Genomic DNA, 7,782 nt, shown 5'->3' on the forward strand with positions numbered 1-7,782 from the left:
AACATCTCTGTAAAAACTATTTAATTTTCCACTACAGGGAGGGAGGATTTGATCTCTTATTAAACATTTTATGGAAAAGTCTAAAAGTGCTTTCAATTATTTATCTGAATTGAAATCCAGGCCTGGGAAACTGCTGGCATTACACACACACACATAATATTATCAGCCCACTGAGTGCTATTAGGTCATAAAATGCTGCTGTAGCAACATCTCTGTTACAGCTGCTGGTGCTCATGCAACTTTTACTACAGTTATAAAGCCATTTATTACATTTTCTTTATGATGCTAATGCATTGCGGTCTGTTATTTTATTGTTCCCACCGTGATAAAGACTGAAATGTATGATAGTGTGGAAAAAAATACAAACCTAATAACATACCCTGCTGCATTAAAAATCTCTTAGATAAGCTTAAGAGACTCATAAAAATATTAACAGGGGATACCAAAAGGGAAATATTTGGTAGGACATTTTCTTTCATTTATTTTATTGTTCCCCACAGAAAGATTTTTAATTGTGCTTTGTCAAAATATACAAAAGATAATATGAATGTGACTCCTTTTCTTAATTATAATGCCATCATTGTGGAAGGATATAATTTGCAGTATGCTATGAGGAAACATGACTAAGTAATATCTAAATAATCACTGAAAAGTAGAAAAGTCATTAAAACTAATCATTCCCTTATACACAGAAGTACATAGCAGTAGATAATTACAATTTGTTCAAATTGTCTACATTCACCTATTTGTTTATCTAATTTTCCTTCAAGAAAATGCTGTTTCTTTTGTGGAACAATCAATTCACTTAATTAACTATTAACCTGGTGCTAAAGCTCATTTAGAGACTCACCCACCAACACTACAATAATTCAAATAAAAATTCATTACTGTTCAACTAAAGTGGAATCTCTAGGTTATGATTTGGATATTATTCTGGATATGGATTATGGCTAGTTTTCAACAAGTGAAGCAGGAAGAATTACTTCAATATTTTGATAGTTACAAGACTGCATAAGGAAGACAATATCTTATAAGAGGGCTCTAACAGCAAAGATTCCTGTATTTACAAAATCTATTTCCCTTTTCCTTAAAACAACCACAGACCATTCTGAAACAACACACTGTGTCCCAGAAATAACACTGTTTCTTCTTAAAATATACATGTTAAAAAGAAGATTGTGACATGGATTTTAAAAACTAACTTTCCAACAACTTTTCACAGAATACAAACATCGAGAAAATATTTGTAGTTTTAAAATAAACGTTATTCTCACAATGCTAGGAAAAGGGAACAGATCTTCCTTTTTCTCTGTTGCCTTTTCTAATGTTTATAAGCTTTCAATTTTAATCTACTCTTTATTGAAGCAGTATGTTGATATTACTTAGTTTTTTTCAAAAGCCATTCAGTCGAACATTTTCAGGAGTTTACAAAGGAATTGTCAGAAATTATCATAAACCTGATGGGGAAATTAAAGAGACTGAGTTTGATAGATAAAATTTGAGCCTAGTTTTCACTTTCATTTAGAGGGATAGCTTTGCTTCACTGGAACCTCCAGCTACATCCCTCCATGGTTGATAGTACTTGGTCTTTTCACATACCTTCTTCTGTGTCTGTAATACACAGGGCCTTTTATTTGAAAAAAAAAAAAAACAAAAACCAACCCTCCCCCCCCCCCACAAAGAGATAAAATCCTAAAATGAACAAACAAACAAAAAAATTAAACAACTCATCTTACACAAGCAAAGTGAAATGCAGATCATGCACCCAAAGTTTTCAGAATGCACTGTAACATCTCACCAGGTGTCCCTGTCCATGGCAGGGGGATTGGAACCAAGTAATTTCTAATGTCCCTTCCAACCCAAGCCCTTTTAGGATCCTATGACCAGAGCACATCTACTGGCTCAGACACAACTTTATAATCTGTTTCATCATAATGGACTAAGACGATCCATGTTCTGAGATGGAAGTGCCAATCACCTGGATTAATTTTATGCCCCTAAAATTCTGCATATGATGCTGGAGTCAAGACCTATTGTCTTAGCCCACTTGCAAATAAACCTCTTCTTGGACAAAAAAATTTCATTAGTGTACATGTCTAACAAGAGCCCCCAGTCCTTTGCTACTTGGTTACTTATTCCCCTCACTCTTCTCAAATTGGACAGGAGTGGCCAAACAATAAATGTTTTAAAACCTAGCTCTGAAAATATCTGATCTTGCTATCTCATTCTTGCCTGTATCAACTGAAAACAAATAATAATGGCATTCCACGTAGTTTTGAGATAAAAACAGATTTATTGACCAGCACTCTCTTATTTCTATAAATATCTGTCTGCAAGTCACCTTTTTCAACAGACTCACCCGAAGCTGCTCTATGTTGTTACAACTCCATCATTTTACAATGAGTCCTACCATTAAAAGTGGCAGGCATAGACTATGATGACTCACACAATAAAATAAGGCGAGAGAAAAGCTTTTATAACTTATGGGAAAAAAAACAATGGTGCACAAGCAAACACATTAAAGTTTAAGAATTATCTCATGTTGTTTTGAAGATGCTCAGCATGAAAGGCTTCTATAGCAGGAAATCTGGTACACATATATTTCAAATTTATTTTTTTAAATATTTATGTGCTAAGCAAAATAACAGAAGGATAGTTTCTGTGTTGTGAAGTACTTAGGCTGCTAAACTGTTAATATATTACCTGAAAGGATGACTGCTAAGAGGTAATAATTTAGCAAGATTCACCCCAGTGTGTCATCATGTTGTTGTGAGAAATAAATAAATCAGCCATCAAAAAGACATCAGCAGGAAGGTTCACTGGCTGAAGTAAAATATAGAGAATAAAGGAGAAAGTGACAAGTCAGTAATAATATCTCTGGACAAGAAAAGAATTGAAACTTCCTACTGTAATAGGAAACTGAGGTATTGAGATAATCAGCAAAGGTGAAGACAGAGAATCAGCAATATTTGGAAATTATATTTAGATATTTTCTGCTCATTTGATACAAAAGACTGTAAATATGATGACTGATCTTTTCTTTTTTTTTTTTTTTTTGTACTAAAGTAAAAGTAGAGCTTCTATCTACTTCAGGAAGTGAACAAGAAAGGAGGAATGCACATTAGAATGAGCACAAAAAAGGACATGATGAAAGCTAAAGGCTTAAAACCCATAAATTATTTGTGTATGATCCGAAAGAAATTCTGATATTCATCAGTCAGTTTTTCTAATATAATTGTGTTTATTCACTACTAGAAATTATGAGAAGAATGGCTGAAGGTTGTCAGAGAGTGGGAAACAGTGAAGAATTATTTTATGGTGACAAAGTTATATTGAAGAATATGAAAAAGCTTTCATGTATGTTGGGTAGATTATATGAAGCTATATATTAGTGTGTCATGAGTGAATTGTAAGAGTTGCTGAAATGATGAAGATTTATGGCGTGTTTGTGGTATTTATATGTAATAGCTAAGATATAGCTTTGCTTTAAGGATAAGAGTAAAATGCCAGATAAAGGAAGATAAAAGTATGAATTTCCCAAGCTGTTTCCTTGTCATTTTGGTTCTTTCCTGTCTCTCTCTTTCAGATGTTTTGAGGCATTCAAAGGAAAGCTACCCTAATGACTGCTCAGTGGGAAGCTTATATCACTTTTTTTTTGCATAGATGGACAGAAATTATGATGCCACAATGAAATTTTTGTTAATTCAATAGTCAAAATTTTATCTATTTTTGAAAAAGAATAACCTTCAGGTTGAGCCATGTGCTTATCTTGTCATGGTGAGAGAAACTGTAGAAATCTTAATGTAGTAAAAGCACAAAAAGATGCAATAGAACATCAGTTTAGGATTTGAAAGCTTTTGCTTCTTGAGAAGCAAAAGGCTTCCAGACTATTGTAAAAAGTAAAGACTCCATAAAGGCTGCTTGAGGAGTTATAGAGTCTGTTGGAAACAAAGATGAGCTAGGAAAATACATTTCAGTCAACCAGTGTATGTTTGAACTCAGTTTCCTACTATCCCATCCAATTCCAGTATTTACAGTAAGTTATACAGAAAGCAGGCTAGGAACAAGTGCTGTCTAAAGAAGAGGCCTGATAACTATTAAGGATACTCTGGAACAAAAAGTGTATAATTGTAGAAAAGCATATGAGATAGAAGATCTTGGACCCAGTTCCAAAACTAAATGAGGAATATAGTCCTACTGTGAGCACTCATTAGACACATGGCAAGAAGATGTACACACACATAAATTGATGGATAAAAGACTGGCATGGGATCGTGGAAAAAATTACAAAGACATTGTGGCTAATTATAAGTGGACCATCAGCGGAGGACTGAGAAGAGAAACTGAGTTTTATGGCTGTGCTGAAAAACTATACTCTCATAGAACATGTTGCTACTGATGCTAGGAAAGTTGTCAGTCCAGAGTGCAGGATACAAGCCAAGCCCTGGGGACAGTTCGTCTTGCTGTAATTGGATTTACTGACAAAGAAATCTGCTATACAGGATGAACTGTCATTTCATTCAAATAAGTCATCTGAACCACTACTTGAGAGTTTTAGAAACACTGGAAGAGTGAGATTCACAAGTGAGCTCCTATGAGCTAAACCACAGAGCAGCTGGAGAGACAAACAGATGCTTGTATCCACTTGGATTGAAACACCCAGAACAATCCCACACCTGAGATGTCAAAAAGGGTTGCAACAATACTAACAAATGAAAATGTCTTGACCAACAAGAATATTTGCAAAATCATGTGAAATACTCCCATCTATTTCAGAACATATAATCATTCCCAGAGTCAGGTCAAAGTCTATTCTTTTCCCTTCCAAAGGCCTGGTCATCCCTGGGCATGTCATCCCACAATAGCAGTGTCCTATTGAGTCTTTTCTGTTGCAGCTGTTTCTGTTTATGTACTCCAGTCACTGAAAAAGGAATTGAATTTAGAGTAACTCATTCAATACCTCAACTAACAACTAATTAGCTTGCTTTGCAGCATTGTCTCACTTCTCTGGCTAATGAATTATAATGGTTTTTCAAAGCCCAGCAAAAATTTTTGCATGCCCTTTACACAATATAAAGCAACATTGATAAAAATATTGAAAGAGAGGTTTTTGGCAGGATACCCATTTGACTATTTTTAGGTTATTCTAGAAGATGGCATGACAAAGCTCAAGCCTTTGCTTGAAAGCAGGAGTTTGGCTCTCTTGTGGTCCAGACAACTCATCTAATTGTGTCCTTTGAAGAGAAGCATATCTGTCCTCATCCAGTTCTTCCTTTCTTCTCACAGGATTTCCCAGCTCTTTCTCTATTTCTTAGTCATTGCCTTCTAAGACACGAAATCGCAAGCGTGCACACAGTATACTCTTATCACACTCCTGACTCAAGCAGTCCAAGAGAGATAAAATGAGAAAATGCCTTATTTTTACATCCCCTGCAGACTAAGGATACAGCAAAAGCCAGGTAATTAAAGATTTAGGCAGCTTTATACATGTCCTGGCAGAAAATTCAGTGTTGAGGGACTTCGGGCACCACAAAGGAAATGCAGCAGCTGAAAGGGGATTTTTTTCCATGCCAGTGATGCTTAATTTGGAGTTAGTAACCTAATTGCCTCTTTAAGAATCTAAGTCTCTGTAGTGAACCTTCACCTAATATCATGTTGTTCTCAATAAAATCAGCAGCCCTGTGGTAACTCCCATTTTACTATCCCCACAAGACTATCTTAAATGTTTTAATATATAGGGTTTTAATGGGTTTTCCTGCTAGTCTAACAAGTTGGAGCTGCTATCACAGCACTAATATTTCGATATAACAGGTATCACAGTTGGCTCCCTTGGCTTTTACTAACACCTGATCTCTCATCTACCAGCCTCTAACAACATTTTTTTTTGTGCTATTGTTATCACATGTTATGTATCAGATTCAGCAGTGAGCTTATTATGTAACCAGGAAGTCAGCACTTTTCTAAGTGGAACAACTTGTTTCTCATGCAAAACTTTCAACTTGTTAGTATACCTTTGTCATATAGAGGAGCAGTGCTCACAAATTGAGATAAGGATAGAAGGGAGTAAGCTATGTCCTGTTAACAGTACATTTAATACTCAGCTGCATATCTTAAAAAAAAAAAAAAAAAAATTCAATTTCCTGCACAGAAGAGCATCGCGAAGACTTAAATCCCTTATATGAAACTAATTCCAGAAACAGATGGTTGTATACAACTTTGATAGCCCTTCAGTTTCTTTATTGCAAATAAAATACTTGCTAGGTTTGGTAAAACAAAAGTAGAGCACAGCTGTCTTATTTGTGTATATTTTGACTAAGCACACATAATCAGACTATAAATGATGTGGCACAGTTAAAATAAAATAAAAAAATTACTCACAACGTGTCATTACTGAACATATGCCCCCAAATGAGTAGGCACCAAGTACCTGTCCTCTAGGGGCAATTCATCAAAGTAAAATAAAAGTAAACTACAGTATACTTCTTTCTTATAAGAGGAGCAATCCTTCTGACATATAAAGAAGCCTAAAGCATGGAGGTATAATCAAAATTATAATTAACTGTCATAAGCCTTGAGCAAATGTAAAGCACTATCTGATTTATGAAACTTTGATCAGACTGTGATTAAATTATTTTTAGAGATATGCAGTATGTGTCAGATCTCAATTATCCAGAGCTATCTTACCTGCAGGGAACTCTTGTTCAATTCATACAACATGTTTTATAGAGAGGGGCTCTATAAAGAGAATTTTTGGTAGGTTTCTTCTACAAAGATTCATTTTTTCCAGGCAGCAAGCGGTCTGATGATCTCATGTTATCTTGTTTGCTGTTCCTGGAGATACATGAAAGACAAAACCACTAAAATGAATGCCGTGTACTGGTTTTCAGGATTGGGAGAGATAAGAGTATCTTTTTGAGAGGAAAAGAAATGAGTTTTCAACCTACAAATCCTGGTTTCCTGCCCTGTCCTTATTACTGAGAGCAGTGAGTAACAGCCATATCTTGCATGGACAGAAGGACTGAAAAGGAATCTGTGGGGCAGAAAGGTGAAGAGCTACCAAGTCGCATCAGCTAATATCCACCTTACACAGTGATGCAACACTGACCTGTTCCATGCCTGTCATCACTCTTTAGACCTGGAACAGATGAATGTACAGGATGCATATACTCTTCACATACCATCTCAGACTTGTTTCACAACCTTCTTCTTTCATCGTTCAGTTTTTTTCAAGGGCCATATGGCTGCCTTTCTGACAGTCACTCAGCCTCCTTTCCCTGCTTCTGGTACGTGAGTATGGTGGCTTCTCATGGAAATTCATGAGATTCACCTTGAATGGGTCCCAGACAAAATTACTTCATGTTAAAAAAAATAGGAGACATTTAATTCATGGGAGAAATTACAGAGGATCTTATTTTATTACTAAGGATCACCCTGCTTACACTGGTTTTCATTTCAAGAGTTTTTTAAGGGAAAATGCTGATTTTTATGAAATTGTCGTTAACTTCTTAGCGTTAAATAGTAGCATCTTTTTCAGGCAAGAATTATGAAGGGGCTGAGCAATGTCAACTCAGAAGGTAGATTTATACAGAACAGATGTACAGAAGAGACTGCTATACCTATAACCTCCCAACCGCTTGCTCCCAACCTTTATTGCATTCAAAGTACAAAAGCAAAGTTTCCCGTTCTGCTCAAAATTTACTTCCCCATGTCTTTCAGTTTCTAAAGTGAAGTTTACTTTATCTCTTCACATATGGCACTTTTTTATGTTCTAGTTTTTAAACA

Source organism: Corvus moneduloides, chromosome 5 (genome assembly GCF_009650955.1).
Source record: "Corvus moneduloides isolate bCorMon1 chromosome 5, bCorMon1.pri, whole genome shotgun sequence".
Taxonomy (NCBI): Eukaryota; Metazoa; Chordata; class Aves; order Passeriformes; family Corvidae; genus Corvus; species Corvus moneduloides.